Here is a 25334-nt window from a genome sequence, read left to right on the forward strand (position 1 = left end):
GCAGCTGCATCAACACTAGAAACTAGAAACTCAACACCATCCAGGACAAAGCAGCCCATTTGATTGGCACCCTATTCACCACCTTAAACATTCACCCCCGGCATCATTGACGCACAGTAACAGCCGTGTGTACCATCTACAAGATGCACTGCAGGAAGTCACCAAGGCAGTTGTTGACAACACCTTCCAAACCTGCGACCTCTACCACCTAGAAGGACAAGGACAGCAGATGCATGGGAACAGTGCCACTACATGTCCTTCTTCCCGGTCACTCACCACCCTGACTTGGAAGTATATCCAAGTCCTTCATCCATTGCTGGGTCAAAATCCTGGTACCTCCCCCCCCTACCCCGCCCCTCAATCTTCTTTTTAATTAAAGACACTAATGCCCCAGAGCCAAAAGAGAAACAGGACCTATTAATTCACTGAAGCTCCTCAGGCATAATGAGAAAGCTGGACCACAGATGCTGTTACCCAGCAGACAAATATACCCCACCGCGAACAAAATTAAGGGATTGTTTTGGAAGGGCTCATTTAGCAGACAAACCATTTGAAGAGATTTTTTTTAATTTGAAGCTGTGAATACGAATAAATCCCCAAAGCCCTGCAAGCCTGCAGGCCCTAGACTTGCCAGTTTTCTTCATATTGCTTTCTGGTCTTTTACCACAATGTGTTCCAGCCTCAGGATTACAGGACTCAATAGAAGCGTCAGCTCACAGAATCCCTACAGTGCAGAAGCCATTCCGCCCATCAAGTCTGCACCGACCCTATGAAAGAGCATCGTACCTAGGTCCAATTCGCATTATCCCATCCCATTCGCATATCCCAGTAACCCTACCTAACTCGGGGGCAATTTAGCATGGTCAATCCACCTAACCTGCATATCTTTGGACTAGGGTTGGAAACCGGGGCACCCAGAGGAAACCCACACAGACACAGGGAGAAGGTACAAACTCCACACAGACAGACATGCACTCAAGGCTGGAATTGAACCCGTGCCCCTAGCACTGTGAGGCAGCTGTGCTAACCACTGTACAACCGTGCCATCCTTCTACAGGTCATTGCTGCACTGCAGAGTCCTTTCTTCCCTGCTACTGTCACCAGGATAGGATCTATTCACTGTATGACCAAACGATGAAGCTTGTGACAATGAGGGGAAAGTATAACCAGAAGCTGAAGGACGACTTCCCAACTGGAAGAGGCCACAACAGGTGTTTGAGGGAGAGGAGGAATATTTTTTTAAAAGACGCATCTTGCAAACAATTTGATAGAAGTATTATTTTTTTTTTTTGAGGGGGGGGGGAAGAGAAGAGAAAGAAAGGACGAGTGATGTTGAATGACCATGGAGACTGCCCGAGAATCGGATTAGCATCCTCAGCTAAGTTTCCAGTAAAACTTCAAGGATATAACTGGAGAACTGGTCACATTTCCCATCCTTCAGAATGAGAGGACAACATAGGGCTCCTATTCTTGTCCATTCAACCATCACCAGTGGTTATAAACCAAGATGGCGGCTGTGGCAGACACAGCAAACATTTTGCACTACCTTTAGCACAGTAAAACAATTCCCCCTACCTCAAGATGATTCACAGAAACATTATCAAAGGATTGCTTTAAAATAAAAGGAATTTTGCAAAAAAAAACAAATGGAGCAAAGGGGATATTGAGGATAAACATCAGTGTGCTTTATAAAAAGCCACCAGACTGAAGAGGCGCAGGAGGGCACAGGAAGTGTGTTGGTGAAAGAGCAAAGGGTGCATGTGGGAAAACGAGGCAGGATGGAATGGGAGTACTGAGTGATTCGAAAGCAAGGAGGACTGAGAAGTTAAAATAAAACATGAAAGACAGTGAAACCTTTGACAAAATAAAATTCAAGTCAAGCTGTGCGATTCATCACTGAAAACTGTGGCTCAATCCCCATTCAAAACAAACCAGTCACAACTGCAACCAGAAGAAGCTCATTCAAACTCCCGCTATCCATCTATTAATGTCATGCTGTGCTGATAATGGAGACCTGGTTCAACAAAAAAAGGGCAAGACTGAATATTCCTTTGTACAAGAGAGCCAGTATTGTTTAAGGATAATATGACAGTGCTGGGGGAAGATGGTGTCTGGGAGGAGTCAAGGATGCAATCAATTTGCTTAGAAGAAACAAGGTCCTCAAAAGAACCTGAAATAACTTAGCTGCCAGGTTACTTGGAGAAAACTGGGGTGGTTTTCCTTGAGCAAAAGGAGAGGGAGATTTAGATAATATAAACAAAGAAAAGCTGTTCCCATTAGTAGATGGTACAAGGACTAGGTATCGTTTTGGGCAAGGGTACAAGGGGCAAAGTGAGGAAGAACTTTTTTTCTTTAAAAACCGCAATGAGAGGTAATGAACAAGAACTCACTGCCCACGAGGATGCTGGAAGCAGATACAATCAATTATTTCAGAAGGAAACTGGATGGGCACTCGAGGGAAATAGACTTGCAGAGGGTTAGAGTGGGGGAATGAGCTGACTGGAGTGCTCTGCAGAGTGCTGGCATAGACTCAAATGGGCCGAAATCCCTCTTTAAGACCATAACCGTGGGTAGGGTGCTCTTTCCAAGAGCCGGTGCAGACTCGATGGGCCGAATGGCCTCCTTCTGCACTGTAAATTCTATGATAACCCAAAGGAACAGAAGTAGGCCATCTGGCCCATTGAGCCTGCTCCGTCATCCATTGAGGTAATGATTGATCTGATAACCCTCAACTCGACTTTCCTGCCTTTTCCCTATAACCCTTGATTCCCTCACTGATTAAAAATGTCTATCTCAGCCTTGAACATACTTACTGACCCAGCCTCCACAGTAAATAATTCCAGAGATTCCGGAGAGAAGAAATTCCTCCTCATCTCGGTGTCAAATGGGCGACCACTTACACGGAGATAATACCCTCTGGTCCGAGACACTCCCACAAGGGGAAAACAATCTCTCAGCGTCTACCCTGTCAAAGTCCGCCCCCCCCCCCCACCCCTCCCCTCCCCAAAGATTCCTATATGTCTCAATAAGGGAGCCTCTCATTCTTCTAAACTCTAATGAATACAGACCCAACCTAGTCAACCTCTCCTCATAAGAAAATCCCTCCATACCCGGGATCAACCTTATTGAACCTTCTTTGGACTGTCCCCAATGTCAGTACATCTTTCCTGAGAAATTCCTTCTGTGCAACAATGATTTTTAAAAATAAATAAATTTAGAATGCCCAATTCATTTTTTCCAATTAAGGGGCAATTTAGCGTGGTCAATTCACCTACCGTGCACATTTTTTGGGGTTGTGGGGGCGAAACCCACGCAAACACGGGGAGAATGTGCAAACTCCACACGGACGGTGACCCAGAGCCGGGATCGAACCTGGGACCTCAGCGCCGTGAGGCAACAGGGCTAACCCACTGTGCCACCGTGCTGCCCCAACAATGATTTTATGACATCAAATAATTATGCATTTCACAAAATGCACAAAACCACAGGCTTGGAGTGAGAGATATAAATAAAATGAAATGTGGATAGGTTTAGTTGAAGTTGGGTGTTCATGTCAAACATGAACACGTGTATAGACCACGGGGATTAAATGGCCTAATATTGGTGGGTTTGCAATACTCTACTCTTATTGATCACAATACAACTCACATTCCCCTGTCATTACTGCTTCAATTCACACGTGGCTCTTGGTTATTGCCAGTTAAAAAGTGTGATGAATGTAGGAAATATTGGTATATATTATATTTTATATCTGTTGCAGTAATATTAAAGAACCTAGGTTAACGTATCCAGACTCTGTCCGCTAAAGCTGCAATGAAGAGGTCTTAAAAGATTGTAACTTTTGACCATTTACTTGTTTACAAAGATATGCTTCATGAAACTTATGATTGTTGAAGATTCCCTGGAGTAGCTAATTTGAGACAGTATGTTTAGACTTAGGTAAGCCGGTCATGGGACACCCGAGTGGGATGAAGGTGATGTTATTAATGGGAGGAGCCTGGTCTATCTGTAGTTTTGCAATCTGCTAGGAGTTTTTAAGTTGAACAGCAGTTTTGCCAAATGCTGACATTGAGCAGAAGTTGGACAAAGACAGAAGGATTTGCAGGCTGTCCCTGAAAGGGTCTCTCTCTTCCTCCAAGCAGCCTTTCCCGGAAATCTCTACACAACAGTACAGCAAGTATCCTTGTGTTTGCTTGTTTATTAGTTTTACAAATTGAAAAATTGTTGTGGTTTCTGATCCGGTTTCCCAATGTAAATTGGGGCCTAGTCATGTACCGTAACAATTTTATATATATAGCACCTTTACTGGTCCCAAGGCTCTTCACAGGAGTGATATAAAACAAATAACGCTGAGCCATGTTAGATCAGGTGACAAAAAGCTTGGTTTTAAGGAGCATCTTAAAAGAGGAAAGTGAGGGAGAGGCAGAGAGAGGAGTAGGGAGGGAAATCCAGAGCTTGGGACTGGATAACTGAAGGTACAGGCACCATTGAGGGAGTATTATTACTGGGGATGCTCAAAAGTCCAGAATTAGATGCCTGCAGGTATCTGAGGGCTGTGGGACTAGAGGAGATTACACAGATATAGAGAGGGGCTGAGGCAAAGGAGGGATTTGAAAATAAAGATTTAAAAATCAAGACATTGCTTGACCAAGAGCCCATGTAGGTCAGGGAGCACAGGAGTTAGGAAGACAGGGCCTGGTGCAAGTTTGGACATGAGCAGCAGCATTTTGGTGACCAGATAGATATCTGGTGGATAGAATATAGGAGTGCATTGGAATAGTCAAGCCCAAGGATTAAAAAAAGTATTAATGAGGGTGTCAACAGGGGAGCTGAGGCAGCGTCAATTTCAGGTGAATTTACACAGATGGAAATAGATGGTCTTCGTAATGGCATGGATCGGTGGTTTAAAGCTCGCCATGGGGTCAAATATGACCCCAGGCTTGTGAGCAGTCGTGTCCTCCACTGAGAGCATACGGCTCAAGTCAAACAATGGGCCACACTATGGTAGCAAAACGCTAAATCTGGGATTTATTCCCTCAGCTATTTCCAAACCTTGTAGAATCTCCAGTACAGGTGCAGATGATCATATAAACTCATTTCACTCACACCAAGGAACATCCTCTATCTGAACAGAGTTAAAATCAAACGCAATCAAATGTGCTATCCCAATGCTGTGGCTGCTATATCAGATCAGAAGCTGGAAATTCTGCAGTAACATCTCACCTCCTGAATCCCCATAGCCTTTCCATCACTTGCAAGGCACAAGTCTGGAGTGTGACAGAATACCGTCCATTTGTCTGGATGAACGCAGCCACAACACAAAGCTAGACACTATCGAGAACCAAGCAGTACACTAGCTATGCATTTCATTTACTCGCCTAAACATCCATTCCCTCCACCGCCATGGCTGTAGTGTGGTCTATCTACTGGATTTTTAAAAAATTGTTCATGGGGTGCCAGTGTCACTGAAAAACCCAGCAATTGTGAGCCGCTTTTTCAAACTGCTCTAGTCAATGTGGTGTAGGTGTATGCCAGTCTGAAGCCCTCGCCTGTCAATGAACTCAGCATGTGTATCTGAACCCCTAAGAATTCAGGAAGGCTGCAATTGAATTTTTTTTTTTAACGTTCTGATGAATATCCAATTAAGAAATAACAGTGCACACACTCGACATCGAATATCCAATCATTTCCACATGCAATTTTAAAAAACTATTGCGTCTTCCACAAAGACTACTTTTGAATAATTTAAATTCCTGCAATATGAACACAAGGGCACTTTATATTCCCAGTGGTATATTCTACATCTCATTAGAAGCATGACTCACAGATCACAATGACATTCTTCAACTACAACCCATAAACTGAAGATTGATTCTCTGAATCGCCACATTCCTCAAAAAAGAAAGCTAATCCTTGATGGGAAAAACAACATGTAATCTGGTCCCAGGCTCTCCATTTACAATTCTTTAACTAATCAATGACACTGCCCAGAAAACACAGTCACTCCCATCCTCAACAAGTATAGCACAGCCACTCAACTCTCCACAAACCCAAGCCCCGAAAACCAGCCCCTTCTTTTGTTCTCAATTATCTTGTTGGCATGCCCTGCTTCAAATGTGGTGGGTCTGAAGTTTTAGATTGGGATCTTAGCTGCCTCCTGGGTAAACAAACCCCACATCAGAACAGTATTCTGTTAGTACCAATGAACTTGAATTTATATAGCGCCTTTTGTGACCACAGGACATCAGAAGACCATAAGATGTAGGAGCAGAATTAGGCCATTCACCTCATCGAGTCTGTTCCGCCAATCGATCATGGACCATATGTTTCTCATCCTCATTCTCCTGCCTTCTCGCCATAACGACTGATCCCCCTCATGAATCAAGAACCTACCCATCTCAGTATTAAAGACACGCCGTGACTAGGCCTCCACAGCCTTCTGTGGCATTGAGTTCCAGATTCACCACCCTCTGGCTGAAGAAATTCCTCCTCATCAAGTTTAAAGGATCATCCCTTCCTGAGACACTTGGATCTAGAACGCTCCTGTGAAGCACCTCAAGATGTTTTATTACATTAAAGTTGCTATGTAAATTCAAGCTGCTGGCACTGACTGGCGGCTAAGCACGGCTGCAGCGTAGTAATTGTCCCAGTGTAGGACACGTGGCAACAGGTTTGTGCACAGCAAGTTCCCACAAACAACAGCGTGGTAATAATCAGATCTTCTGTTTTAACATTAGTTGAGGAATAAATATTCTCCAGGTCACAGAAAATAACTCCCCTGCTCCTCTTCCAAACGGCATCACTGGATCTTTAACATCAACGTGATAGAGCAGCCGGGACCTCACGGTCTTGTTTGAAAGGTGGAAACTCCGATAGTGCAGTGCCATCTTTAGTACTACATATACTGTCGCTCTAGATTTTGTGGTCAAGCTGCTGTCATGGAAATTCTTAAAACACCAGGAATGAATCAAGCGATGCACAAAGATGACCCACGAGGACAAAAATCTGCTCTTTCCCCTCCCCCTTTAGTGTTTCATTGATGTGGGAATCACTGGAATGCCCCCCCGCCCCGCCCACAAATGACCTTGCACTGAGTGGCTTGCCGCACCATTTCAGTGGGACAGCTACGGGTCGACCACATTACTGTGGGTCTGGAGTCACATGTAGGCCAGACCAGGTACGCATGGCAGATTTCCTTTTCCAAAAAAAAAAAAAGGACATGAGTAAATCAGATGGGGTTTTATGACAATGGTTTCATGGTCATCATTAAATTTTTCATCATGGTGGGATTTGAACCTTTGTTCCCAGAGCACTAGTCTGGGCCTCTGGATTATTGGCCCAGTGACATTACCATTGCATCACCATCTCCTGGCCAAGAGGACCGTCACATGGCAATGACGGTTGATGGATTAGTTCATCAGTGTGTTGCAGCACAACAACACCCCATATTGGGCAATTATCAAACTTAAAACTAATCTGAAGCAATAGTAATACCGCAGTAGGCCACCTGGCATTTGTAAAAATTACCACAAAACTCAAAATTCTCAGAAAAATCCAGCTGGCTCACTAAGGTCTATAGAATCGGAAACCTGCCACCCTTACCCGGATTGACATATACACCAGCATGCTCAACTAGACTCTTAATTGCCTTAAGAGGCCCATCAACCCACTCAAGTCATGTCAAGACTGCAGCAATTCAAAAAGGCAACCCACTAGCACTCAATGGCAACTAAGGATGGGTAATGAATGCCAACCATGCCAGCAGCATCTACATCCCAGGAGGAATCTGGTATTCCAAAAGCATTTGGCTAACAAACGCTTCTTCTCATTTCACATTGAAATCATTTAAAGTTCCTGGTACACCATGTACCAGCATAAAATACAGTGGAACAGTTAGCACCTGCCCCGAGTAGTTCATTCATTCATTCAGGCAACCATCACACTCGGACCTCCGCCTTGACTTTAAATTAAATAAACTAATTTTCAGTTCCAGTGGATGCTTGGAGTCAATGAACTATCCGAACCATCCACCATATATTTAATAGGGGAGTAGTGGTTCTGTTGAGACCTAGGTTCGAATCCCAACAGGGGAAGAATTAGAATTTTTTCGAAAACTGGAATTAAAAGTCTAATGATGACCATGAAACAATGAACCCATCTGGCTCACTAATATCCTTTAGGGAAGGAAATCAGACATCCTTACCTGTCTGGCCTACATGTGACTCCATGTCCAGAGCATGGAATTGAGAAACAAATGCTGGCCCTGCCAGTGACACCCTCATCCCATGGACAAATAAAAAAATCTCACTGTGGAAGGCACAGAGTCACGAGTCATTTTTCAACAGCACAAAGGGAGACGATTCAACTCATTAAGTCCATGCTGGTTTGTCACAGAGCAATCCAGCTAGTCCCACCCCCTGCATTAGAACCATGCCCCACAAGTTTATTCCAAGTACCCATCCAATTTCCTAATGAAATAATCCATCATTTCTGCTTCCACCACCCAGTGTAAAAAAAAAAGTTCCTCCTCACATCCTTCCTCTATCGCTTTCCCCAAATCTTAAATCTGTGAATCCTTGTACCATCAGCTAATGAGAGAGTTTTTCCTGGTCTACCTTATCAATGCCAGCCATTGTCTTGTACACCTCAATCAAATCTCCCCTCAATCAGCTTTAATCCAAGGAGAGTCTCAGCTTTTCCAATTTAACATTGCAACTAATCCCCCCACCCCTGCAATCCCTGGAACCATTCTGGTTAATCTCCACTGCACCCTGGCATCGTTCCAAATGTGGTGACGAGAACTGCACATGATGTTCTAGTAGGGGTTTATCCAGAGCTTTCTAAAGATTCAGCATCACTTCGCTGTTTTTGTATTCAATTCCATCTATTTATGAAGACAGACCCCACTCTATGTCCTGCCACCTTCAAAGGTCAATGCACATTCACCAGAGCCCGCTGTTCCAGCTCACTGAGGAACCCAGCCATTAACTCGTCTCTGGTGTTAAATTTGATCTGGCACAAATCCGCCCATTCCACTAGCCTCTGTGTCCTGTTGCATGCAACGAGCATCATCCTTACTGTTAGTCACTCCTCCAAGTCTGAGAATATCTGCATACTTTATGGTGTCCAACTCATATAAGCAATGGTCCTAGTATTGACCATTGGGGAATACCACTGGCTATCACACTCAAGCCTGAAAGACAACTATCTATCATGATTCCCTGCTTTCTGTTCTAAATTCAATTTTTCATCCAATTGGATACTGATTCTCACATTCCATAAGCCTCAAATTTTGTTATTGAGCATTTTATGTGGTACTTTATCAAACGCTGCATCTCCCTCTTCCCGATTATGGATTCCAAAACCTTACGCACCTGCCTGGTAGCCACTGAGACAGTCTTTACACCCTTTCTTGAATGTCACCTTTGCCATTCTCCAATCCACTAAACACATCTCCTCCCCTCTCTACCCCCCACCGCCTACCACCATCAGATTGCAAGCCCTTCCGCTATCTCCACTCCGCTTCCTTCAGCAACCTAGAATGCAAGACATCTGGGCCAGGCGTCTTTTCTATTGCAAGTGTCGTCAACCAGTCCAGTACCACCACCGTTTCAACTTTCACACTATCCATTAACTCCACTATCTCTGCATCTACTAATATGGTGTCAGACTTCTCTCCCTCAGTAAACACCAATACAAAGAACGTATTAATTTTTTGAATTTTGCCCTGCATTTCTAAGCATACGTCACCCTCATTGTCCTTACTAGGATCCACTCCATCTCTTACTCCTGGTAAGACAAACATATGGAGGAGAGATTGAGTCGGTTAGGATTATATTCACTGAAGTTCAAAAGTTCATGGTTAGTGGTGTCCTGGAAGGGGCACCAGTGGTTCTTATAAATGTGTATGGTCGCGGGCAGCACGGTGGCGCAGTGGTTAGCATTGCTGCCTCACGGCACCGAGGTCCCAGGTTCGATCCCGGCTCTGGGTCACTGTCCGTGTGGAGTTTGCACATTCTCCCAGTGTTTGCGTGGGTTTCACCCACACAACCCAAAGATGTGCAGGGTAGGTTAATTGGCCACGTTAAATTGCCTCTTTATTGGAAAAAAAATTGGGTACTCTAAATTTATTTTTAAAAATAAAATGTGTACGGTCGGAGGGTCCAAGTGGTGAAAATGAATTCTGCCGAGGTTCTTGTTTATCTTTCAACCTCTCCCGATCTTTATACCAAAGGCCTTTATTTGGAAAGTGGATATGATCATTTCTGACTTAGTATGGGTGGGGAAGGTGCCCAGGGTGGGGAGGACCCTGCTACACATGCAGAGCAGTAAGGGAGGTTGGTGTTGCCGAACCTGCTTCATTATTGTTGGGCGGCGAACGTGGACAAGGTGCGGCAGTGGTGGGAAGGTGAAGGGGTAGAGTGGGTTAGGATGAAGGAAGAATCTTGTAAGGTGTCTAGTTTGAGGACTATGGTGACGGCAGTGTTGCCAATGGCTCAGAGTAGGTATTTAGGGAGCCCGGTGGTGCAGTCCACGGTGAAGATATGTAATCAGTTGAGGAGTCATTTTAGGGAGGAAGGGATATCGGTGCTAACGCCGGTGTGAGACTCGTGGGTTTCAGTCGAGATGGATAGTGTATACAGGAGGTGGAAGGAAGTGGGGGTAAAGGGGGGGGATTTATATAGGAGGAAGGGTTTGCCAATCTGGAGGAGCTAAGGGAGAGGGTAGAGCTGCCAAGGGGGAGCGAGTTCAGGTATCTGCAGGTTAGGGACTTTTCGCAAAAGATCTGGGGGGGGGGGTTCCCTAGGTTAAGGTGGTGCACAGGGCGAGAATGAGTGTTTTTTTCAGGGAGTAGCAGATGAGTGTGAGAGGTGTGGGCGGGGGGCAGCGAATCGCATGCACATGTTTTGGGGTTGTGAAAAATTGGGCAGATTCTGGGCGGGAGTGTTTGCGGTCTTAGCCAGGAGAGTGGAAGTGGAAGTGGACCAGGACCCTTTAGTGGTGGTATTTGGGGTTTCAGAGAAGCTAGAGCTCATGGAGAGGAGGGAAGGTCTGTCTTGGCCTTCGCCTCTGACTGCACGGCGGCGAATTTTGCTGGAGTGGCGGTCGGCAAGCCACCGGGGTAGCTGCTTGATTGGGTGACCTGTACGACTTCCTGCGATTAGAGAAGATAAAGTATGAGTTATGGGGCTCTTAAGGGGGGGTTTGAGGAAAGATGGGGGTTGTTTGTTTGTGTCCGTGTTTGAGGAACTGTCCGTCGCAGGGGGGTGGGGGTTGGGGGGGGGGGGGGGGGGTTGAAAAAGAGGAAAAATCTGTCCAGACTGTATAGTTGATTGTTGGGAAGTATGTTTCCCGGGGTGTTTATTCGCTGTACCCTGTTTTGATACATATGAATAAATGTGTACGCGCCCAACTGGGACGATGCGGAATTTATGAAAAATATCATGGCAGAAATCCCCGGCATAGACACATACCGACTCATCACGGGGGGAGGAGAATACTCTGCAATCGTAATCTCCGGCCACGCTCCACACTACATGGATACGAGGTTGGAGACGGGCCAGGCTCAGCGACCAGCCATGGAGGCTGGTCATGGCCCTCCTTCCAAGAAGGCATTTTGCGATCATATCACAGGCCATAGACGGAGACGTTACCAACAACCAGAATGGAGGTGTCTCACCCTCCACACTCTGGGAGAAGCTGAAGGCAGTGATTGGGGGGGAAATGTTTTGCATTCAAGGCACACAAAGACAGGAAGGAGAGGGTGGCTAGGCAACAACTGGTCGACTCCATACTGGAGGTGGACCACGGTTCTCCACGCCCCAAACATGGAACTACTGACGGAGAGGGGAAAAAATTACAAATGGACTTTCAGCTGCTCTCCAACAGGGAAGCAGTGCACCAGCCCCACCAGACACGGGGGACTCTTTATGAGCATGTAGACAAAGTTGGCTCACCAGCTGAGGAAGTAGGCAGCCACAAGGAAAATAGCTCAGGTCAAAGACCGATGCGGCAAGCTCATCACAGCACCAGAACAGATCAACGAGGCCTTTGCAACCTTCTATTTGAGTGCTGTACACCTCCGAGCCCCCGGAGGGGCACTCAAGGATGAAGCAGTTCCTCGACAGACAGGACATGCCTGTCGTGGGGGAAGATAGGAGACGGGGCCTGGAAGCACCATTAAAACTGGGGGAAAGTGGGGGAAAGAATCAACTCCATGCGGGTGGGGAAGGTGCCGGCTCCAGATGGACTCCTGGCGGATGTCTACAAAAATATGCAACAACTCTTGCGGGAGATCTTTGCAGACTCGCTGGTATGGGGCCACCAACACTGGCCCAAGACTCAATATTGCTGATATCCCAAAAAGACAAAGGCCTGAGGGAATACAGATCCTACAAACCCATCTTAAACACAACGCCAAGATTCTGGCGAAGGTTCTGGCGAGGCTGCTGGAGAGCTGCGTGCCAGAGGTAGTCGCGGAAGATCAGACAGGCTTTGTCAAGGGTAGACAACTAACATCAGGCGCCTGCTGAAAATGATAATGACCCTATCTCCCTGAACGCAGAAAAGGCCGTTGGCAGGTTCAGATGGAAGTACCTCCTGGAGATACTGCAACGGTTTGAGTTCAGGCTAGGGTTCACCTCCTGGATAAAACTACTGTAACAATGTTCCCATGGTGAGCGTACGGATAAAACCATTAGCTCTAGATACTTCTGGCTGCACAGAGGCACGAGGCTGGGATGCCCACTAACCCTGCTGCTGTTTGCTCTGGCAATCACCCTCAGAGCAGCGAATGGGGGAACAGATGTACAAAGGAGAGACGGGGAGACAGAGAGCAGAGTCTCACTCTATGCGGGTGACCTGCTCTTCTACACCTCGAACCAGCATGGAAGGAATAACTCCTGAAGCAGTTTGGAGCCTTCTCAGGTTACAAGCTTAACCTGAGCAAGATCTTCCTTTGAACCCACAGTGGGGAGGGACGGATCTGGGAGGACTGCTATCCAAACGGGCCCAGACAAAATCTGCTACCTGGGGATCCAAATAACCCAAGACTGGACATGGATCCATAAATGGAGCCCAACGATTCTGGTGGAGGATGTCAAAAAGAACCTGCAGAGGTGGAATCACTCCCTCTCTCCCTGATAGGGAGGGTGCAGACAATCAAAATTAACGTGCTGCCCAGGACCCGGTTCCTGTTCAGATCCCTCCCGATCGACATCCCCAAGGCCTTTTTCAACACAGTTGACAGGTTAATCATGGCGTTTGTGCATGCGCATGTGGGAGGATTTGTGAGAGGGGAGAGGTGAAAGAGCCCGAGGATCCAAAAGAGGGTCCTACAAAGGAGGAGAAATGAGGGAGGCCTGGCCCTCCCGAACCTACATTCACCCAAACCTACACCCAAAAGGTGGGCAGCCAGAGCAGAAAGAGTACAGGGATGGGTCAAGGAAGTTTAGTAGGGGAGGATGGGGGAAGAGTTCCTGTGCAGGGACCTCCCTCAGAGCATTGGCCACAACCGGACTCCCATCCTCCGCTGGCCAAATACTCGAATAGCCAGGTGGTAGTAGCCACACTCCAAACATCTGCACCCACATAGACATAGAACATACAGTGCAGAGGGAGGCCATTCGGCCCATCGAGTCTGCACCGACCCACTTAAGCCCTCACTTCCTCCCTATCCCCGTAACCCAATAACCCCTTCTAACCTTTTTTTTGGTCACTAAGGGCAATTTATCATGGCCAATCCACCTAACATGCACGTCTTTGGACTGTGGGAGGAAACCGGAGCACCCGGAGGAAACCCACGCAGACACGGGGAGAACGTGCAGACTCCCAGCAGGGAATCGAACCTGGGACCCTGGCGCTGTGAAGCCACAGTGCTAATCATTTGTGCGACCGTGCTGCCCATGTTCTGGTCTGTGCCCCAGACTTGTTGGGTACAGGAAATTCTTCTTTGAGGCCATGTCCAGGGTTGTTAGGGTGAGGGTGGAGCTGTATCCAAAAGTGGCAGACTTTGAGGTATCAGATCAGCCAGAGCTCTTCATGGGAAGGGGAGGCGACGCCCTAGCCTTTGCCTCTCTGATCGCCCGCCAGAGAATCCTGTTTGGCTGGTGATCGGCAACACCCAAGGCTGCAGATTGGCTGTCCGACCTGGCGGAATTTCTCAGGCTGGAGAATTCGCCATCCATGGTACGGAATGGAGCTTCCACAGGACATGGAAGGTGTTCACCAACTTGTTTCAAGACCTGTTCGTAGCCAGCAACCAATAAAGTAGCGGGGGCCGACACACGGGATTAGCCACAGAACAAAGTTTTTCTTGGTCAGCCACACTGCGGAAGGCAACCACCACGGCACCACTTTTCCAAGCATAATCATATACCAATCCAATGGAAGTCCATGGTCACCAACACCCTCTTTGGCCTGGAGGAGGAGGAGATAATACCCCAAGTAGCACAATCTCACCTCTTCTTCTTTTAAATTTGAACTAAATGGACTATGTCCTTGCCCCAAGGAAATTCTCTCTTTACAACACTTCAATGTGTTCCCTAATCAGTAATTTTTATAAATATTCTTTCCTGGGATGTGGACATTGCTGGTAAGGCCAGCATTTGTTGATGATCCCTAATTACCCTCAACCCAAGTAGGGTAAAGTAAACTGAATTAACTAGGCCATTTCAGAGGGCAATTCAGAGTTGACCACATGGCTGTGGGTCTGGAGTCACATGTAAGCCAGACCGGGTAAGGATGGCAGATTTCCTTCCCTAAATGATATTAATGAACCAGATGGGATTTTATGACAATCGATGATAGTTTTATGGTTACCATTATTGAAACTAGCTTTATATTTCATTTTATTAATTGAATTTAACTTCCACTAACCTCCACGGTGGGATTCAAACCCACCGCCCCCAGAGCATTGTCCTGGGCCTCTGGATTACTAGTCTAGTGACATCCCATTTTTTTTTCCATGAACACTTTATATCCTTGTATGCTAAGCACCAGCCATCTGAGCTCGGACTATTTTAGACTGAGCCGGGAGACGAGGCAGGGATGTCCACGCTCCCCACTGTTATTTGCCTTGGCTATAGATCCATTGGCGATGGCGGAGAGAGTCAAAGGGATGGGAGGGGCTAGTCGGGGGAGGGGGGGGGGGGGGGGGGTGGAGCACAGGATCTCGTTGTATGCGGACGACCTACTCCTGTATATTTCTGACCTGCTAGGGGGGATGGGAGAGATTATGCAGATCTTAGGGGAATTTGGCCAGTTTTCGGAGTATAAATTGAATATGGGTAAAAGTGAGGTTTTTGTGATCCAGGCAAGGGGGCAGGAGGAGAGATTGGGGGAGATGCTGTTTAAAGTGGTGGGAGGGAATTTGCGATACTTGGGAATCCAGTTGGCACTGGAATGGGAGCAGTTACATCAATTACATCTGGCCCGGTTAGTTGAGCAAATGAAGGAGGACTTTCAGAGGTGGGACATGCTCCCGCTGTCACTGGCGGGGAGGTTACAGAATGTAAAGATGACGGATTTCCCGAGATTTTTGTTTGTTTTCCAGTGTCTCCCCATTTTTATCCCAAAGGCCTTTTTTAAGTGGGTTAATGCGGTGATCTCTAGGTTTGTGTGGGCGGGTAAAACCCCGCGAGTAAGGAAAGTGGTGTTGGGTAATGGGGGAATGGTCGGTATGGGAGTGGGTGGAGGCAGCATCATGTAGGGGCACAGGTAACGGCACCTCTGCCATTCTCGTCGGCTCGGTACTCTACAAGCCTGGGGGTGGTGGTGCCTCTGAGAGTTTGGGAGCAGTGACGGAAGCATATGGGAGCGGAGGGAGCGTCGATGTGGGCTCCAATTTGTGGCAATCACTGGTTTGTCCGTGGGAGGTTGGATGGGGGTTTTGGAGGTCGAAGAGAGCAGGTATTGAGCTGGGGGATCTGTTTGTCGATGGGAGCTTTCCATGTTTGGTGGATTGAGGAGTTTGAATTGCCGGGAGGGAATGGGTTTCGCTATCTGCAGGTGAGGGACTTTGTTCAAAGGCAGGTTTCGACCTTTCCGCTTCTACCTCCACAGGGATACAGGATAAGGTAGTTTCAAAAACAGGGTGGAGTGGAAGGTCTTGAAAATTTATAAAGAGCTTATGGAGTGGGAGGGAACCCGGAGAGGTGAAGCGCAAATGGGAAGAGGAGCTAGAGGCAAGTCTGTGGGAGGATGCTCTGAGTACAGCCAACACGTCCTCATCATGTGCCTGGCTCAGCTTGATACAATTCAAGGTGGTTCATCGGGCACATATGATGGTGCCCCGGCTGAACGGGTTCTTTGGGGTAGAGGGGTGAGGTGTGCAGGAGGGCCTGCAAATCATAGCCACATGTTTTGGGCATGTCCGAAACCAAGGGGATTCTGGCAGTGATTTGTCGATGTCATGTCCATGGTGCTAAAAACAAGGGTAGCGCCGAGTCCAGAGGTGCCGATCTTTGAAATGTCGGAAGACCCGGGAGTCCAGGGGTCGAGAGAGGCTGACGTTTTGGCTTTTGCCTCCTTTGTAGCCCGGAGACGGATCTTATGGGTGTGGAGGGACTTTGAGCCCCCGAAGTCGGGGGTATGGGTTAGCGACATGGCCGGGTTTCTCAAACTTGACAAAATTAAGTTTGCCCTGAGAGGATCAATGTTAGGATTCATCCAGAGGTGGCAGCCGTTTTATCGATTTCTTCGGGGAAATCTAAACTGTTAGCAGATACAATAGGGGGGGGGGGGGGTAAGGGAATGAGGGGGATAGTGGGGAGTTAGTTTAGTTTAGGCGGGATCAGCGAGAGGAGATGGAGGGGCTTGGGTATTGTGTGTATAATCTGTGTCGGCTGGGGGGTGTTACGTACTGAATTATGTTTACATTTGTATTTGTATCTTTTGCTACAAAACCATAAATGCCTGAATAAAATGTTTGTTAAAAAAAGCACCCAGCCACAACATTATACTCTCACATTGCTGTGTAACTCACCAATATTATTCACCGCACTTAGTGCATTTATGTACACGCGTTGTAAACCTGTCCTTGCATTCCTTGTAGCCTTTCTCACTCTGTTCCTATCTAATATGGTAGTGCTTTCGACGGCACGGTGGCACAGTAGTTAGCACTGCGGCCTCACAGCACCAAGGACCTAGGGTGGTTGACTGTGTGGAGTTTGCACATTCTCCCCATGTCTGCGTGGGTTTCCTCCGGGTGCTCCATTTTCCTCCCACAGTCCAAAGATGTGCATCAGCTGGATTGGTCACCCTAAATTGCCCAATGGTGTCCAGTGGTGTGCAAGTTAGGTGGGGTTACAGGGGTAGTGGGCCTAGGTAGAGTGCTCTTGAGGAGGGGGTCAGTGCAGATTCAATGGGCTCAATGGCTTCCTTCTACACTGTAGAGATTCCATCATTCTCTAGTCCTGTCCAACACTCACTTTCTGCACCTTATTCCTCTGTTATAGCCTGATGTCCATCAACCCCTCCATCATGATTTTTGAAAGGCGATTTGGTTATGGAGATAACCGAATGAAATCAGAGCCTAATTTGGATACATTAGAGAAAGTTGTTACGTTCTATTATTCTGTTCCATTGCGGCTTTAAAAACAACCAAAATTCGGAATATCTCACGGTTATCAAAGCATGTTGGAAATCCCCGCGTCTGTTAAAGGCTAGGGTCGATGGACTTTAAATGGAAAGTAAAAACAATCACAGCTACAATCATCAGCCTTTTTAGGGAGTGTAATCGGTTTCCGCGCGAGCGCTCCAAATCCAGTTCAACCCCTACCAGAGCAAGCGAGGAAATGGAACTGGAAAAGGTGGGGTCGAGGAAGATCTTGTCCCATTTCTGCCCTTCAGATGGCAGGCACTCCCACACCATGAGCAGTTTGGGGGGTCAATTAAATGCCCTCTCCCCCCCGTATGTTTTTAATAAAATGTGATCTGTGGACACCCGAGCCGTTCATCAAGGCTGAAATTGTGAAATTCAAGTTGAGATTGTGATATTTAAAAGTTTGCGGGCTTTTACTAATGGGGGACTAACAAAATCCCCCGCCACCTTCCCACCCGTAGGACTATTCGTGAACACAATTGAACCACTGCTAAGTTTAGGTTTCATTTCCGTTTTAAGAGCTCGAGATCTCTGGTGCAAAAAAAAAGGTGTTCCAAAGGTTCACTCCAGTTGCTCACCCGTGCTCGAACTCGCCGGAACTGTACACACGACTGTCCAGGAGGATTAACTGAAATGTCTTTTTTTTTTTAAACACACACACACGAGGCTTATTCCGACCAACAAAACTTGGGATAATTCTCCACCGGCTTTCAACTTGCACAAGGACGCAGGAGTTGCCACTAACTCAACCCACCCCCCAGACGCCAGATCGCAGTCAGCCACTCCTGCCTCTGCCTGTCTCTATCTGCATTGCAGGGCCCCGAGCAGCGATGGTGAATCCATGGGCGTTTTTTTTTTCTCTCTCTTTTAAAGTTCATGGCTTCCTTTCCTCCTCCTCGAATCTTACCTCTTTCGCTAGGTGGAAGGGTGACTGGTCAACCCCGTCAGTAGGTCCGGACTCAAATGTCCCGGTTTCTAGGCGAACGCTTTGGCCATCGGTTACTCATTCGGGGCGGGAGAAAAGGGCTTTTCTCCCCGACCCCGGCCGGCCTTGGGCCGAGTGAGAGGCAGACTCGAGACACGGGAGGTGTTACCCCCCTCCTCTGGGGTACACGGCGTTCGAATGGAACACACATTGGATACACGGCGTTCCAATGGAACACAATGTATCGAAGCCGACAATGCCCCGTGTGAATTTCACATCCACAACTTCAACTCTCTCTGCTGGAAGCCCCTTCACATCAACCAACCTTCCCCCTCCCAACGTACTTCTTACTGTTCACGTTTAAATCCTTTCCTAAATGAATCGAAAGCGCTCACCCGCAAAACTCTTCTCGCTCTGGTTTGGGTTGACCGGGTTCCTTAAAACGAAAGAAGAATTGCTTGGGAGTCCTCCTCGCCTGCAAAGCAACCTCACCCTCGCTCTCTCTCCTTTCGCTGTTCTGCTGGGTCCGTCCCTCTTTGTCGCGGTCGATTGTGGCAGATAAGCAAACATTTGAGTACGTGGGAAGGGAAGGCAGCCGGTGGGTGTCTGTTGGTTGCGGGGAGCGGCCCGGGGGGGGGGGGGGGTGAGCAGTATTTTTTTAAATATGGAAGGGCGGGTCAACGTGAAATGAATTCCCACGGGGTTGGGCCACGCAGTGAAACTGACCAGGGCGTTTTGTCAATTTCACACAGCCCGGTTCCTTTCTAACAGGATACAGTGCTCACAAAAATCACACCAGACTGCCGATCGCTGTGTGCAGTGTACCGCGGCGTGGTCTGGTCCCTTTAAAACTTTGAATTTTCCCCCAACAATAAATCATATTTTTTAATTTAAAAAAAAACAAATTAAGTCCACATGACTGTTCTTCTGACGTCAGCAGGTAACTGGCGTTTCCTGGATGTTTTTTTATAAAATGTTCTGCTGAATGTTCAGGGAATTTACCATCTTCTTGTAACGTCGCAGTCTGGGTTTAAAATGCGAGGTGAAGGCCAGCAGGGAAGTGGCGAGTGCCCCCCCCCCAATGAGGATGTGACACAACTGCAACCGCCCAAATACACCCAGCTCAATAATTCAGAGCATGGGGATGATTTTTTTATCGGGGGGGCGGGGCAAACGTTCTTCCTGAAATTTCCCTTACCACGTGTCGGTGTCAATAAATAGCAGTTTCTCCGTGAATTGGCTTTAAAAAAAAGTATGCAGCTCTACAGACGAGGAATGTAAGAAATGCAGCCAGCTCTCGCCGTGAGCTCCCGCTGTATCTGGCCGCCTCTCTTTCTGTCCGTGGGCAATTGGCAACCACGTGGGTTGGCTGAAATCGACATTTCTTCACTTGAAATACGATGTGGTTTAAACTGACTGTATTAAAAATGAAACGCAACTATCCCCCATCCACACACACACACAAACGAAACAATTCATAGGTGGATGTACCTCAAGACTGCAGTATCTCTTTTTTAAACTTTGGGAGGAGTGAAGCTTTTTGCATCCATTCGAGGGATGTGACTGGCTACACCAGCATTTGTTGCCCATCGCTAATTACCCTTGAGATGGTGGTGGTGAGCTGCTTTCTTTAACCGCTGCAGTCCATGTGCTGCAGATGCATCCACAGTGCTACTAAGGGAGGGAGTTTCAGGATTTTGATCCAGCGACAGGGAAGGAACCGCTGATACATTTCCAAGTCAGGATGGTGAATGATTTGGAGAGGAACTTCCACACGGTATCTGCTGCCCTTGCCATTCTAGGTGGTCATGGGTTTGTAAGGGGCCTTGGTGAGTTCCTGCAGTGCATCTTGTAGATAGGAGCATATGAGCAGGAGTAGGCCATTCAGCCCATCGAACCTGCTCTGCTATTCAATATGACCATCCACTTCATTGCTTTTCCCCAAAGCTATCCCCATATCTTTTTCCATCATTGGTATTTAGAAATCTGTCAGTCTCCACTCCGCTGAACTTCCACTGCCAAATTCCAAACATTCACAACCCTCCGAGTAAACAAAATTTCTCCTCATCTGGGTTCTTAGTCCCATATTTTGAAATTGTGACTCCTGGGGAGTCTGGAGCCTTGCTATTACTTTTAGTATTTTGTAAGTTTCAATGAGATCACCTCTCATTCTTCAAAATTCTAGAGAATACAGGCCCAGTTTGGCCACTCTCTCTTCATCGGCCGTTCCTTTCACTCTTCATAAGACAGTCCCACTATCTCCGGAACAATTCAGGTGAACCTTTGTTGCACTCTCTTGGAATAATATCCTTCCTAAGGTAAGGGGAGTAAAATCGCACACAATGCTCCAGATGCGGTCTAACCAAGCTCCTATACAATTGAAGCAAAACCTCACTACTCCTTGACTCAATTCCATTAGCCTTCCTAATAGCTTGCTGCACCTGCCTTCAGTGACTTATGGACAAGGACACCCAGGTTCCTTTGTGCACCCACACTTTCTAATTTCTTACCATTTAGGAAATACTCTGCACATCTGTTCTTTCTACCAAATTGAACTACAAATTCCATTCATAGTTTTTTCCTCTCTGCCGGTAGTTCCACGGTCGGGGCCATGGAGTAACACCAATCCATCTCCAATATGGAGTCGATCAGTTGATGCCTAGCCACCTTCTCCTTCATGTCCCTGAGAGCCCTGTACTCTATTATTTCCTCCCCCCCCCCCCCCCCCCCTTATCACCGCCTTCAGTGCCTCCCAGTGGAGGGTGAGACCTCCCCATTCTGGTTGCAGGTTACGTACCCATCAATGGCCTGTGACATTTTCTCACACAATGCTTTATCGGCAAAGGAGGGCTATGGCCAGCCTCCATGGGGGCATTGGGCCCGGCCCATCTCCAACCTCACATCCACATAGTGTGAAGGGTGAATCAGAGATTATTATTGCAGAGTATTCATTTCCCATCACCCCTGGAAGCACCGATTTCCCTGCTACAATGAAGTTGATTCTGGTATAGACCTGTTGGACCTGGGAGAAGAAGGAGAACAGGAGAACTCCTTCTCCCTCTGGTGTGTGAACCTTCATGAGTCGTGTGTCCCCCCCCCCCCCCCCTCCCCGCCCTCCCATTTTGCTCCAAAAAGTGCTCAGTTCTCTTGCCATGGCTGATTGTTTCCCCAATTTGGGGCTGGATTTGTCCTTCCGTGGGCCCTGTATCCAGTTGCAGACCACCCCCATTATGTGTCAGCGGGAGTTTAGGTTGGGGATTTGTGCTATGGTCTGCATCGTCCCAGTTAGGGGCATATATATTTACAAATACCACTGGTGTCCTTTCCAGGGCACCGCTGACCATGACATAGCGTTCCCCTGGATCTGTCAATGTCCGCGCCGCGGCAAATGCCATCCTCTTGCTGAACAGTATGGCCACATCCCTCACCCTCATCCCTTATCCAGCTCTTTCTTACCCTCAGTCGGTCCTTCTCCCTCAGGCGTGTCTCTTGGTGGAAGACTATGTAGATCCTCAGGCTTTTCAGATGGGCGAAGACTCTGGATCTTTTCACCGGGCTGTTGATAACCCTGATGGGGGCCTTCTGTCCCACCCCTCCTGTGGGTCAGTCATACTTACTGCGTGAATGTGCCCCTGCAATCAGGGTTTTCCCTTTGTTTGGGGGCCGTTGATCCCTTTGTTCCAGCCATCGCCATGTACGGCCTGTTGTAACCAGCATTCTACCCTCCCATCCCCTCCCCTATTCCCTGATCACCCCACCCCCCCCAGCCCTGTCTACTCCTCCTGTCCCCCTTCCCCTGCACTTTTGAGTTTCCCCCCCCCCCGACCTTCCCTCTCTGTTCTCCCCCCTTCCCCCCCCCCCCCCAACCTAGTGTGCCCACGCTTCTGCCAGGTGCTCCCTCCGACGGGAGCCGCGCCGTGCCGCATGTTCGCCAGTATGGTGTCCCGCCCCAGGAGGAACTCCTCCATTTCTCCCCTCCCCACCCCCATCCTGCTCCTCTCTCCCCCTCCTTTCCTTATTTGGCGCCCCTCTACCCCCCCCCCCCCCCCCCCCCCAAGCGGATGTGCATCTGTAAGAAAGCAAAGTAACATGTGTCCACTATTCTTGCTGCCTTCCCAGTCTGTTCCTGCAGATAAATTCCTCCACTTCCCCTGGCATGGAGAAGTAATGCTCTTTGTTCTGGTTGGTCACCCACAGTCTGGCCGGGTACAGCATTCCGAACCACACCTTGCTCTTAAATAGAGCTGCTTTGGCCCCAGTAAACTCGGCTTGTCGCTTGGCCATGTCAGCTCAATGTCCTGGTACATGAGGATCGTGTGCCCTCCCCACTTGCAGGACCGCATATTTCATTCCCAGTTTAAGATTCGTTCCTTGTCCTGGAACCGATGGATCCTGGATGATGGCCTCAGGTGGTTCCCCTGTCTTGGACATCTGCTGGGGCGACTTGTGGGCCCTGTCTACCTCTGGAGACTTGTGGAAGCTTTCGCCCCAAACAGCTTACCCAGCATCTGCGTCACATACTCCGTTGAGTTCCTGCCCTCAGTGCCCTCTGGCAGGCCCACAATCCTTAGGTTCTAGAAGCTTGACCTGTGTTCCTGGTCCTCCACCTTCGCCCTGAGCTCACCCAGGGCCTCCACCAACCTTGCCACCTCCGCTTCCAGTGAGGTGATCCGGCCTTCTCCAGATCTCACACTGTACCTCCAGCCGCCTTTCCGTCCTCTCCCGCGCTTCCTTGAAGTGGGTCAGGGCGTCTGCAACCCAGACTTCACCATCATCATCAGTTCCTCCTTTATGGCGTCCCAGTGTTTCAGGAGCTCTTTCCATTAGAAGCTCCATCCGTTGCCCTATCAGCGGGTAGTCCAGTGCTTGCGTTGGTGACTCCACTCGCTCAGCTATGTCTTGCTTCTCGAGCACGCCACCTCGGCCTTCCTTTCTCAGCTTTTACTGCCTCTGTTCTTTTTTCTGCCCCTTTGATGGTTCGGGGGCATTTCCTTATGTGTTGGATGGTTTCAGGTGAGGGTAGGAGGCGATTTTGGTCAACTTAACAGTCAATATTCGGTCAAAAAATACCTAAGTTGTTTGCCCGGAAGTGGCAGCCGGTTATCAACCTCTTTGGGAAAAATTAAGCTGTCGAGGGTACGGGGATGGGGGGGGGGGGGGGGCTGCGGTTTAAGGGGGAGGCAGGGGAGTTGGGTAAGGTGGGGGCAGGTCAGTATGGAATGTTCTGTGACAGACCTTATCCCCCTCCCTGATCCTCTGGACCTCCTTGTGATATTTTAACATGGGGCTGGATTCTCTGTTTGGGAGACTATGTTCACCCGCCGGAAATGAGTCGCCTCTGCATTGCACTCGCACGGGGAGCAGGAATCCAGAGGCGATTCACTACCCTTTGCCATGCATGGCGGGGATTGTGAGGGATTCTGTCACAAATGCTGCTATCGGGCTGCCATTTTGAGCGGGCAACCCAATATCATGGCTGTTCCCCCCCTCCTCCCACAATGCCACTTCCTCCCCCCCCCCCCACCACCACGGGATGTGCTGGGTCACCCCCATAGTGGGCAGGTGACCCGACCCCCTACCAGAGACCCCCATGAGAGAAACCCCTACCAGAGACACCCCCATAAGAAAGTCCCTCACCAGAGACATAAGAGAGACCCCGACCAGAGACTTCCCATAAGAGAACCATGAGTGGTGGTGTCCCAGGTGTAGCTCAGTCAGTGACAACCATGGCTGAACGTCTTAACAGCATGTCCGAGTCGCTGGGGGAACGTGTCTGATTTCCGAGGCACTGCAGACCAAGTCTCGGTCATTAAGGACCATGTCCCAGATGCAGTAAACATTGGCGAGGCAATGCAGAGCATGGCCTTTTCACAGAGGGGTATCGCCGAGGGCATCAACACCATGGTGTGGACATTGGGGAGCCGCGAGGGCTGGCAGAGCCAGATGACGGAGGCCATCCGAAGCTCAATCCAGCTGCACCTTGGTCCCAAGGTGACCCCCAGGGACCTAGGGGCACCGATTGGGAGGAGGGAGTGCTGGAGGCCAGCCCGGATCCTCCCTGTGTGCTGACAGCGGCGGTCACCAGCTCTCCTGAGTCTGTGCCCTCTGACGACGGCGCAGCTAGGGGTCAGTGTGTGGAACAGGGTGGCATGGCAAGGCATGTGCCACCGCCAAGTCAGACAGGGCCCTCTGGCCCTAGGCCTTCCAGTGGACGCCTGCCAGGGGCATCAAAGGCCACGGGAGGTGGTACGCAACAGGTGTCCCCACCTCTGATGTGCATCCTGGGAAAGCACCTGTATGTAGTGGTAGAGCATGGAGGACTAAATAGGTAGAGGACCACTGGGAGGGCACTGGGGGGGAGGGGAGTCGCACCATCAGGGTTTAGGGACAGTTGGGATCATGATTGTACAACATTAAAACATGTTACACCCGAGACATGTGAGGCAGCACTGTGGGCCGGCCTGCACCCCAGCCCCCCCCCCCCCGAGCTCCCAACCATTAGACAGCTAAGGGGTGATGGTGGGAGAGAATGATTATCATCCGAGCATGAACAACTTCGGTGTGACAGGTCATCTGGGTGGGGGTCAGTGGATACTCATCTCTGCGGCGTAGGCCAATCTCGACGTAGGTGACCGCTCTGTACTCGGTCACCGGTCCCCCACCCCCCCACCCTGCAACCTCCAGGGCCCATTTCTTGTAGGACCCGCCACCCGTCTGGGCCCCTTCCCTTCTTTTGTGGGCCATTTTCTCCTGTGGGGACACAGGGGCATTGTGAGCTGCACGCTTCATGCATCCTGGGTAGAGGGG

The 25334-nt window shown here is 48.8% G+C and overlaps 1 protein-coding gene across 5 annotated transcripts in view; it reads right to left on the bottom strand.

Annotated features, from left to right (window-relative positions):
- Positions 1–19583, bottom strand: part of LOC140388135 (GTPase KRas) — an 80807-nt gene extending 61224 nt beyond the window's left edge. The window contains exon 1 of one of the 5 annotated variants that reach the window (XM_072471840.1): positions 18923–19583. The gene's annotated coding sequence lies outside the window, so the exon portion shown is untranslated. Of the gene's footprint in view, positions 1–18180; positions 18332–18509; positions 18670–18922 lie in introns of those variants that run through there. The other 4 variants (XM_072471837.1, XM_072471836.1, XM_072471838.1 and 1 more) reach the window with 4 other exon arrangements.
- Positions 19584–25334: the final 5751 nt, after the last annotated feature.

This window comes from Scyliorhinus torazame, chromosome 13 (genome assembly GCF_047496885.1).
Source record: "Scyliorhinus torazame isolate Kashiwa2021f chromosome 13, sScyTor2.1, whole genome shotgun sequence".
In the NCBI taxonomy this organism is placed as follows: Eukaryota; Metazoa; Chordata; class Chondrichthyes; order Carcharhiniformes; family Scyliorhinidae; genus Scyliorhinus; species Scyliorhinus torazame.